A 12,616-nucleotide genomic window follows, 5' to 3' on the forward strand; every position below is an offset into this window, starting at 1 on the left:
GCAAGGAAGAAATATTCATAGGAGGCTAATTTCATTGCTGGAATCTGTGCAACTTCATTGTACAGAGTTTATTTTAAGCTGGTTCAACTTGATCAGCAGCTTTGTGTGATTGCCCACTGCTTGCTATTTTCTCAGTACACTGTTGATATCTTTTAGCAACACTTCCTTTGTACTTCAGTAATATCAAAACATCAGAGAATACAGTGGGAAGGTGTGGCAGGTGCACCCGCCCTGATAGAGAGCGAAACTTCTCAGCTGTTGAAAAAAGAAAGAACCCTAGAAGCCGCAGGTTGGGGGTCGAGCCGCCCCGCCCGCATGGTGGGGTCGAGTTATGACCGCCAGGTACACACTTCAGTCGAGGAATAAGGAAGTGTTGGCCCTTGGCCAATGAGGATGAACATCACCTTATTTCACCACAGATCAGATTCGACTAGGGTATAAACGGAGCCCCGCCAGAGGGCAAATTGAGTCGGTCCTCGTTGGAGCAGTGGGTCTGCAGCTGGGGACTCTCCCCTTGGGTGGGGATGCCACCCAAGGTAACTCCTGCAGGTTGAGAGCCCTCATCTTTTAGGTGAGTCATATGTGCTTTTTGGGTGATTATTTCTAAAGCTTAAGAGTTCTTAAGTTGGTTGTGTAGTATTAATTTCCCCTTACATTACTGAACCTGTGGTTTACTAGTGTTGTTGGAGTTCTAAATGATTTTGATTGAAGAATAAATTTCATTGACTTTAACACCTGTTTAATTTGATTGTGTGAGCCTCCACGACAGAAGGAGAGAGGGATAAGTACCACATTTGTGCTTTCTCTCTCTAGCTCTTAGTATTACATTGTGCTACTTACCAACCTCATCAGACTCTGTACTGGATACCTTAACTGACCGCACAACTTTTTTCCTTCTATCCTTTCTTGTCCCTGACTGAACATAAAAGAAAAGAAACAAGTCTTCAGTATTGAGCAACTGAGAAACACATGTTTGAGTATCAGTACTATCATCCTAAAGCAAATCATTTTGTGCTTGATCAGTCTCAGCACTGTCTACTTCAAACATCTCACTTAATATGACATGTGAGGCTTTCTGCTCCAGGATGATTTTCCTCCTGAAAATCACCAGGTGATTTGAGAAACAAGTGAACTAAAATTAAACAAATTCCCTTTTTGTCTTTATGAGAAAGAATTATAGGGAGATCACTGTGCACACAAGTCCCAGTCAGATGTTGCCTTTGCAAGAGGAAGTTCAAGCCTGTACTGTCTCAGAGGAGAGCTGCCCTGGCCAACTCTGTGGTAGCATCATGTGGCTTTGTCTTCATGGTGATGTGGGCTCAGGTCCCATACTTCACCTGTGGTCTAGCAGTGAGGATCTGGGGCTTTCATTCAGGTGACCCAGACTGAATACGTGGTGTGGACCACCTTGGAAGAACAGCAGAAGGCAAACTGCTTTCAGGAGCATCCTCACTCCCCAAGGCAACACGCACAGATGTAGGCTGTTACAAAGCGGGCAGCATTCTCACTACTTTCTTTATCAGTGAATTGCAAAATGTCCCTCGGACATGGATGTTACTTGCCAAGAAAAATGTAAATGCAGTCTTTAAAAGAGTCAGGTTGGGTACTCCAGGTTCAGATTATTAAGAAGATTGCAGAAAACATCAGGAAGAGCCCAGAGGAATCGTCTCTACTGTTCTGGTCAGCTGCATTCAAGAGTGATATGTTCTGACAGGAACAAGTTCAGAGAAAGGCTACTAGGGATACCCAAAGAATACAAAAAGCTGTTACAGAAAGGGAGCCTTAGAAAAGTGTCTTTTAGCTTAGCTAAATGAAGATTAGGTGGGGATTGGATCATACTCAAGAGGGCTAAGCATTAAGGAGGGAGAAGAACTACTTAAGTTAACTGTCAATGTTGACATGAGAAGAAATGGTGTGCATTTAAGCTAGAAAATAGAAGAAGGATTCTAGTAATTTAAGTGATATCTTGAATAGCTTTCCACAAGGTGTATAGGGACCACAAGCCAATCTAGTTCTAAAATGGAATTTGTGAGATTATGAAAAAAACACTTTGTGAGGTGGTTACTTACTTTAGGGTTACTGTCCTGGTTCTGGCTGGGGCAGAGTTAACTCTCTTCTTAGTAGCTGGTACAGTGCTGGGTTTTGGATTTAGTGTGAGAATGATGTTGATAACACTCTCATGTTTTAGTTGTTGCTAAGTAGCGCTTATCTTAAGCCAAGGACTTTTCAGTTTCCCATGCTCTGCCAGCAAGCAGGTGTGCAAGAAGCTGGGAGGGAGCAGAGCTGGGGCAGCTGACCCGAACTAGCCAAAGGGGTATTCCATACCATGGAACGGCATGCCAGTATATAAACAGGGGGAGTTGGCCAGGAGGGCAGATCACGGCTCTGGCATCGGTCAGCGGGTGGTGAGCAATTGCATTGTGCATCACTTGTCTTTTCTTGGGTGTTATTTCTTTTGTTGTTGTTGTATTTCTTTTCATTACAATTATTATTATTATTAGTTAGTAGTGTATTTTATTTTACTTTAGTTATTAAACTGTTCTTATCTCAACCCACGAGTTTTACTTTTTTTCTTTCCTCTTCTCCACCCCACTGGGAGGGGTGGGGGGGAAGCGACTGCGTGGTGCTTAGTTGCTGGCTGGGGTTAAACCATGACAGTTACTTACTTTAGGAAGCTGCAAGATATGATGGCTTCAAAAGTCACATACATTTCTACCTACCAAATGAAAAACAGGATGAGTATGCTTTCCCTCACAAGCTTCATGAATTTCCAGGATTTTCTCTGGCAGTTGTGGTGGTACATGCTGGATTTTTGTCCTACAGCTGGTAGCACAAATGTAAATATATTACAGTTTTCACAGGAAACAATAAAACTGGTATTAATGCCTCAAACAAATTTTAACATACGTACATTATGGTAATGTATGTCTGAATCCTACAGTCTAATGGCCTTGATGGACTAAAATTACAGAGAAAATATTTATCACAGAATCACAGAATCACAGAATCAAAAATGGTGGAGGTTTGAAGGGACCCTGGAGGTCGTCTTGTTCAACCCTCCTGCTCAAGCAGGGACACCTACAGCCGATTACCCAGGACTGTGTCTGGATGGCTTTTGAATGTCTCCAACAAGGAGGAATCCACAACCTCTCTGAGCAACCTGTGCCACTGCTTGATCACTCTCACAGTAAAAAAGCGTTTCCTGATGTTCAAGGAAATCTTCTGTGTTTCAGCTTGTGCCCATTGCCTCTGGTCCTGTCACAGGGCACCACTGAAAAGAGCCTGGCTCTGCCCTCTTTGCACCCTCTCTTCAGGTATTTATACACATTAATAAGATCCCCCTGAGCCTTCTCTTCTCCTGGCTGAACAGTTCCAGCTCTCTCAGCCTTTCCTCATGTGTGAGGTGCTCCAGACCCTTCACCATCTTCATGGTCCTTTGCTGGACTCTCTCCACTATGTCCATGTCTCTTTTGTACTGAGGAGCCCAGAACTGGACACAGCACTCCAGGTGTGACCTCACCAGCGCTGAATAAAGGGGATCACCTCTCTCGACCTGCTGGCCACCCTCCTCCTAATGCAGCCTTGGATACCAATCACCATTTCTGCAGCAAGGGTGCATTGCTGGCTCATGTTCAACGTGGTGTCCACCACTGTTGTGGTTTAACCCCAGCTGGCAACTAAGCACCACACAGCTGCTTGCTCACTCCCCCCCCGGTGGGATGGGGGAGAGAATTGAAACAAAAGTAAAACTTGTGGGTTGAAATAAAGACAGTTTTAATAGGTAAACAAAAGCCACGCATGCAAGCAAAGCAAAACAAGGAATTCATTCACCACTTCCCATCGGCAGGCAGGTGTTCAGCCATCTCCAGGAAAGCAGGGCTCCATCACACGGAATGGTTACTTGGGAAGACAAACACCATCACTCCAAATGTGTGTGTGTGTGTGTGTGTGTCCCTTCTTCCCCCAGCTTTATATGTTGAGCATGACATCATACGGTATGGAATATCCCTTTGGTCAGTTGGGGTCAGGTGTCCTGGCTGTGTCCCCTCCCAACTTCTTGTGCACCCCCAGCCTACTCGCTGGTGGGGTGGTGTGAGAAGCAGAAAAGGCCTTGACGCTGTGTAAGCACTGCTGAGCAGTAACAAAAACATGCCTGTATTATCAACACTGTTTTCAGCACAAATCCAAAACATAGCCCTGTACTGGCTACTATGAAGAAAATTAACTCTATCCCAGCCAAAAACAGCACAACCAGGACCCCCAAGTCCTTTCCTGCCAAGCTGCTTTCCAGCTGGTTGGATCCCAACATATATTGGTGCATAAGGTTGTTCCTCCCTAGGTGCAGGACTTTGCACTTCTCCTTGTTGAATCTCATGAGGTTCCTGTCAGATCGTTTCTCCAGCCTGTTGAAGTCCCTCTGGATGGCAGCACATGCCTCTGGCGTATCAGCCACTCCTCCCAGTTTGGTGTCGTGAAAACTTCCTGAGGGTACACTCTGACCCATAATCCAGATCAGTAATGAAGATGTTGAGCAGGACTGGACGCAGTATTGATCCCTGGGGTACGCTGCTAGTCACTGGCCTCCAATTAGACTTTGCACCACTGATCACCACCCTCTGGTCCCGGCCATTCAGCCGGTTTAAAATACATCTTGCTGTCTGCTCATCCAGCCCATACATGAACAGCTTCTCAATGGGATCTTATGGGAGACAGTGTCAAATGCCTTCCTGAAGTCCAGGTAGAGTGTATCCACTGCTCTCCTCTCATCTACCAGGCCAGTCATTTCATCGTAGAAGTCTATCTGTTGGTCAAGCATGACTTCCCCTTGCTGAAGTCATGCTGACAACTCCTCATGATTTTCTTGTCCTTAATGTGCCTGGAAATGGTCCCCAGGATTAGCTGCTCCATCAAAGCAGCTCTTTCCTTTTTTTAGAGTGTCTAACCAATTTTCTTCCAATTACTGTGTCAGGCACTAAAACCATATGTCTCATGATTTCCATTTCACTTTTAAACAGTTGAACAAAGACCATCTGTACTGAAAATTCAGAAAGTGCTATATTCCAGCAGAGTTTTAGTAAGACTACACCAGGTTTTACTAAAGAGAAGCTTGGGTAAAGAGGCCAGTTTGAAGAGTTTCAAGAGTTCTTAGAGCTTCATTAAAACAACTGTAGTGGAAATACTCATACAAATTTGTGGCATTCACTATGGTTAAACTAGTTAAATGTCATTTATGCTACGCATTTATTTAGGAAGACCAAGAAAGAATTGCTCAATTCCTTGCTTGCTTTACTTGCATTTTCAGACAATTCACAAGTCTGGAACTGAAAGCATAAAAACCAATCACCTTGAATCATAGTTTGCAGCCTGACTCATAGCCCATTGAGGCCAACATGAGACCTAATGAATTCTGCTATCGGGTCTTCTCTGCCTTTCTAAAAGAAATGATAAAATAAAGGTCCCATTTTTTCTTCATACTGAATAACGGCTACCTCTATGATTTTATTATATTTCTGTGCACATACACTGAAGTTATATATATACATCTATACTGTATTCTACCAATTAAAATAAACTTCCACTTCATACTTACCATATCTTTGTAGATGACGTTATTGACTATGATGATAATCTTGTGAATCAGACAAGACTAGCTCTTTCAAGTTGATTCTATTGCAGATAACCAGGAAATAGTTATCTACCATGACTCGGTAAAGACTGACTCTTCTTTGTCACTAAGGGATGTACAAATACAGTATGATGTCAGTTACTACTGAGGGTTGTTCAGAGGTAATGCACTACAGCTGTGTTTGCTATAAGGAAAAGGGCTTGCATGTGAAGAACACGTACTTTATGTTACTGTCAATATGGTATTTTGTTGTTTCCTCATTTCTCTTTAGGTCTACAATCAGGTAATTTTTGCAGATGAAATGTATTTATGTTTATGTCTAACGAGGTGAAGAGTTAAAAGATTATGTATGGAATAAAGCTGATATTTTGGATACATGATATAACAAATATCTTTATCTGAGCAAATGGAATCCACAATTTTTTCCTATGGTTTGGTAATGATGATAATAATCTTTATTTTATATGATGCTGCACTGGTAGCTACCATCATAGTAATGTTGCCAGCCACATTCAAAGCTGGTATTGTAATCTGCATCTAGAGTTTATGAACTGCTGCACCCTACAGCATTTGCAAAGAATACAGTTGGGAAAGAAGCTGATTTTCCTTCTACCATAAATATAAGAACAACCTTAATAAATTGAAAGAATTACACTGCAGTGTAAATTAGACTGTTCTAATGGATTCTAGCATTGTAGTGAAATAGTAACCAGTGTGATTAAGTTTTGCTACTTGGAAGACAGTAATTTTTAATTTTACAAAAATACCAATTTGTTTTTCATAATAGGTCATCTACATTTCTCATATCTGGCAGAATAATCAGAATTTATTCACTGGAATTTCTTGCTGGTGCATAGACATAAGCTTGGGCTAAGGAAAATAAATAAGACCATAGCACAGTACATGCAGAATGAAAATTCATATGAAAAATGAACCAAAAAATCTTGGATCAAAAGCCAGATTACCTTGACTTTCTATTAACTTTGATAGAAGTTAGACTGGGGTCCCACATACTACTAGACCGTAGACGTCATGGCCAGTGCTCTCCTCTGTAAACTGTAACTCTGTAAAGCCCTTACTGAAATAAAGTGAACTACTTTTAAAATGCCTCATTTTCTGCAGTATTACAGAGAGAGAAATCTTCTTCTTCCTCCCATCCCTGGAAAAGAGAGACAGGAGAATGTGGTGCCCCAGACTTTGTACAGAGCAATGCACTACACTGATAAACACAGAATACACACATTGAAGCATGGGATCGGAGAGTATTTGGAAGGAAAGCCCTGGAGTGGAGTTAAAACAGATTTTATAACTAACTTTCTCCATAACCATCACTTATTCTATTGGGGTGCCCATTCCCAGGCGCTGGCAGTGGGGGCTGCCAGGTGGCATCTGTGAGGAGAGGCCGGGACTGCCCCATGCCAGACACAGCTGGTTCCAGCCGGTTCCAGCCAGCTCCAACAGCCCCACCGCAGGACACAGCCCAGCCCCTCAGCCAAGCTGGGGGCGCCTGGGGGAAACCAGGTTTCAGCAAGGGCCAAAGGCGGCACAGGCAGAGGAGGAGGAAGGCAAGGAGGGAGCAGCAGCAGAGGGAGCCCGAGGGCGGAGGAGGAGGAGGAGGAGGAGGAGGAGGAGGAGGGCAGGAGGTGCTGCAGGCCCGGAGCAGGGATCCCCTGCAGCCCTGGAGAGAGCCCGCTGGAGCAGAGACCCACCCTGCAGCCCGGGGAGGGCCCCACGCCGCAGCAGGGGGATCTTTCCTGCAGGAGCTGCGGCCGTGGAGAGCCCAGGCGGGAGCAGGTTGTCCCTGAAGGACTGCAGCCCGGGGCAGGGCCCGCGCTGGAGCAGGGAGACGTGTGAGGAGGGAGGAGCGGCCGAGAGGGGCTGGGATGGACGGAGCGCAACCCCCATCCCCACCCCCTGCGCCCCTCGTGGGGAGAGGAGTCGGGAGTGAAGGGGTGAAGCTTGGGCATGGAAAAAGTGAGTGAGGGGGAAGGTGCTGTTTTAATGATTGTCTTTGTTTCTCACCATCCAACTCTATTTTAATTGGCAGAAAATTACATTAATTTTCCCAAACTGGGGTCTATTTTGCCCATGATGGTAACTGGTAAGTGATATCCCTGCCTTTTCCTCAACCCATGAACTTTCCTATCTTATTTTCTCCCCCTGTTCTGTTGAGGAGGGAGAGTGAAAGAGCATCTGAGTTCAGCATGTAATGTTAGTTTTAGATTGAAATAAGAATAAGCTAGCCAAAGGAAAAAAAATATATTTGGAAAAAAAGAGGCTGTAATTGGTATGTCTGTTTATTTGACTTTGAAACTTGAATTTCCCAGGGAGCAATTTGAGAGTCTAGTCAAGAAAAGGAGCACTAAATGCTTTAAAGCGCATGATGTGTGCTTTGTATTGTAATTGTTCCCAGCAAATTTGGAATTTATTTTAGACATTATGTCATACCAAGGAGCCTATCCAGTATATTTCACCTTCCAGATCAAGAGACAATGGAAAGTCAAAGAGGAGAATTCTGGGTAGAGGACTAAGTTGCTGACAAAGGGCAAAGTTTAAATAAAACATGTTCAGTGGAGTTGAATCAATACTTTATTTGTTAAGGAGAAGTAAAAGTACAAAAAAGCTTGTACAACTAGGCATAAAAAAGTGAGAAATCAATTCTAGTTAATTCAAAATGCTTGAAGAGTCACCTATGCCATTATGTATGAATAATTCAGGAACAGAAATTTATTGCAGACACATATTGTTTGGTTTGGATTTAGTTTTGCCCCTTGTTTGACCTGAATCTTGTAAAGAATGATATTCAACTAATTGAAATAACATTTTACAAGTAAGACAATGCCTTAGGGATATTTCAAGACTAATCCTGAAATAAAATTTGAAAGATGAAATGTCTGATAAAGTTTATATAAATAATGTTATTTTACAGTGTGTTAAATATTGTACGTGAGGGTCTTCTCATGCAAGTTGTGTTTGCCTGTTGAAAACAGATCAGATTTCTTCCCCCTTTCTCTCTCTCAATCCCTCTTTATTTCTCCCTGTAGTGCGCTCTCTCTCTCTCGCGCTCGCTCTCTCTCTCTCTGTGCAAGTGTTGATCATTTTTTTGGATATTTATTGCCCTCCATCTTTTATTCACAAGAGGATTTTTTGCAAGACATTATTGAGAATAGCTGAAATAAACCACAACGGTACAAGATGCTTTCAGATGGAATCAACACAAATGTGTTACTCATGTCCTGAGATGATACCGCACAGATGTCTGAAACCATAAAAGACATAGGTTGACTACGCATGTGTTGCAGTGACTACCTGTGTTGCAGTCACTGCAATGATCTCTCAAAAAACAAGCAACATGGAATCCAAATATGTTTTATTACTGGCTTTTATCTGTATTATACTAGCATTTATTTGTTCTAGTGTAGGTCTATGTCTGTGAGCATCTCAAAATTTTAAAAGTATAAATGGATACAAAACGCAAAACAGCAACCTCAGTGACAAAAAGATATCATCACTGGTTCAGAGTTACATTCAAGTCCAGTGTCAGTTCTGGGCTTAGAAACCAGCCAAAGGAAATAATTTTGCAGCTTGCTCACTAAATTAAATAGCTGCCTTCAAACAGGAAATTAAAATCATTCACACACAGCAGGACTCTATTCATTGAATAGAAGATGTTCAATGTATTGAATTTATTTCAGTATTTAGATACAGGTTTTCAAGAGATGCCTTCTGTAGCTCATATAAAACTTAGTGCCACCCAACATCAGTGTCTCCGCTGACAGCAGCCAGCTTTAGATATAGCCTGTGGCTAAGGCCTGAGAAATCCAGATGCTTAATTTGAGATTTAAGACTCGATGCACACACTTGTCTTCCGGATGGCCTAATCCTCAACATAGTCTCATCCTCGGTGCACATAAAACTCCCTGGTACCTCTCTGGTGGATCTGAATATTCCTTGTATCTCTTCACTCACATGTGCATACATTCAGAAACACTCAACTTCGGCACTAATACTCTGTTGCAGTTCAGACTCAAGCACAGGAACCCACACCAGGATGTCAGCTCTGAATAGATATAGATGGAAATGAACTAACTAAAAAAATGGGCGGAGGAAGTGGCAGTACTTATACTTTGCAGAATAGTCTTCTGGCTAGAGCACTTGCACAGAGTGTGACCTTGCTCTGCTTAGGGACTTCAACTTGCATCTCCGGAGCGCGCTCTGATCATAAAGGTGAAGGTCATATAGTGGAACAAGGGAAAGTGAGAGTGTCCTGGGTTCAGCTGGGATAGGGTTAATTTTCACAAGAAGCTGGGAGGGGGCACAGCCAGGACGGCTAACCCAAACTAGCCAAGGGCATATCTGATACCATACTTATGTCATGCTCAGTACATATACTAGGGGAGCTGGCCTGGGAAGGAGGGATCGGCTTGGGAACGGGCTGAGCACAGTGTTCCAGGTGGTGAGCAATTGCATTGTGCATCACTCGCTTTATATATTCTTTTATTAGTATTATTGTTATTATTATTTCTTCTCTCCTTGTGTTGTCCTATTAAACTGTTCTTATCTCAACCCATGAGGCTTTACCTTTTTCTTCCGATTCTCCTCCCCATCCCACCAGGGGCGGGGCGAGGGAAGTGAGCGAGTGGCCGCATGATGCTTTGCTCTCAGCTGGGCTTAAACCACGACAAAGAGATACAAGATTCAATTTACCTTGACAGATGGATTCCCCATTCAGTCAAGAATATGAAATAATCTGAACAAAGTTTCCAAGCAAAAGTAAACTTAGTTCAGGAGCCTACAGCTCACTGATACTTGCGCACTAACTTATTAATGGTGGGGTTTTTTGGTTTTGCTTTTGTTTCTAACATAAAATCCATAAACAGCATAAACACCTTGAGTTCAAACTCCCCCATATTCGAGATGGATGAAAAACAAAGTTTTCCTTTCTGGGGACCTGTGCCCTAGGCATTGGGCTATAGTGAAAACATTTATTCACAAATCCTTCAGCTCAACATGGTCAGCTTCCATAAAATCTCTTTTGCGAGGTCTTACATTTGTTAATACACTTAGAATACAGATTACATGTCTCTGGAGAGCCAAGAGCAGATTAAGTACTTCTACTTTTAATCTGGTAATCACAATTTTTTTGTCAAACTAGGTCTCTTCTGAAGACCTAGGATTTCCTTAGTTGTGGAAGAAATTTCATGTGGAGCAGGCAGGGATCTAATAGCCAGAGCTATAGCAGTACGATGACATAATGGTCTGTTTTCTAATCCTGAGGCCAAGCAGTATGGTATGCCTTGCGTCAGTCCAGCTAAAATCTCTTAGCCTACGAAAGAGAGAGGTAGCATCTGACCAGCCTTTTGAAAATGACCTCTCATCTGTGCTAACTTCTGGATAAGTCCAATAGGACCACACCATACTAATACCATGCCAGAAACCAGCCTAGCAATTTAATAGCGTTGACAATCACGCCAAGTCTGTCCTCTGGCACCATATGTTTTATTAATATAAACATAGCCATTGAATTTTAGACATCTGCTCTGTGCTGAAAATAGGAAGCCTGGACCACCCTTTGGGACTCTGTGCTCATGCTCCATCGTACCCACAGTCTGAGTAGAACAAAGGCACCATGAATATTTCTGACGGGCATTTTTTTGTTTGTGGAAAATACAGCACAAAGCAGTCACTAAAACTACCCCACAATTTCAAGCTGTTAGCCCTAGCCAAGGCAACTCAGGCACTTCACACTACCGCTACTACTATTGTCCAAAGCTGCTTTATTTTCTTGCAGGCAATTGCATCAAACAGGGCAGCTCTACTTAGCTGCCAGCGGTGCTGTCTTGTTATTTACTGGTGTTCTGTGAACAACCTCTTGCTTAGGATTTTGATTTATGAGAGGCTCAGAACAGGGACCATCTTTATGTTCTCAGCTTTTTGAAGGCCTAGCACAGAGAGTCCATGTGTGGGACTTCTAGGTGCCACACCAATGCTCTTACGTAGTAACCAACTGCATTGTAGGAAGTAGGATGCATTCTGTTGACTACAAACTACACAGAACAATGTTCTTGTCCAATTGCATCTAGCTCCAACATGAATTTCAACACCGTCACATAAGCATGGTTTCTACCCCAAAAGGAAATACTTAGCTTCACTTTTGTTACAGCTTCACTGAAAATGGTATCCAAGCTGACAACTTTAAACTTTGCTCAGTGAGGACGTTAAGAGCTCTGCTCAGCTAAGCAAAGAGTGAGAACAAAATCAAGATCTGAGAAAATAATTTTATTCTCAATCATTATTATGCTACAGAGGATTCCAGGAAACTAGAACTGGAGCTTTCACATGAACTTTGCAGTTATAATGGTAGACAGCAAAGTTCAGAATTGATATAGTAGGGAAAATCAAAGTAACTGGGAAAAAAACCCACCAAAATACCTTCAGTGAGCATGAGCTAAGTGAATAAAATTGTAATTATACCAAACATTTTTTATTGAGGCATACATCATTATTCTCTGGGTAAATTATTCAGTGATTCAAGTCTAAAGAAATTTGCATAATTTATCACTTATGAAACAATTCTTGAAAAGCATTGTCTTGCTTTTATATTCTGTGGGAAGCCCTGTATACAAGAAACAACCCTTTTGAGGACACAGAGGTGACTCATATCTAATTTTGTTAACAGAAGTAAAACACAGAGCAACAATCTCACTGGAGACTTTGTGAGCTCTGCTCACTCCTGATGCCATTCATCCAAGTCATTAAAGTAATTTTAATCTGGCTGGAGCAGGCAGTGTGAGAACATGCAGTAATTGAGAAAGAGAAGGAAACCAGTTTTACCATAAACTGGTCAGCATTTCTTCATTACATTAGTTGTCTCAGCATCACAATTTGCCAATTTTCTCCACATACACAGTAATTTTTTTCAAATGAATTTTAGGTACACATTCTGTGTTAGAATAAGAGCAGTCTTTGTTTTTACCATTTTAATGCTGT

This window comes from Gymnogyps californianus, chromosome 2 (genome assembly GCF_018139145.2).
Source record: "Gymnogyps californianus isolate 813 chromosome 2, ASM1813914v2, whole genome shotgun sequence".
NCBI lineage: Eukaryota > Metazoa > Chordata > Aves > Accipitriformes > Cathartidae > Gymnogyps > Gymnogyps californianus.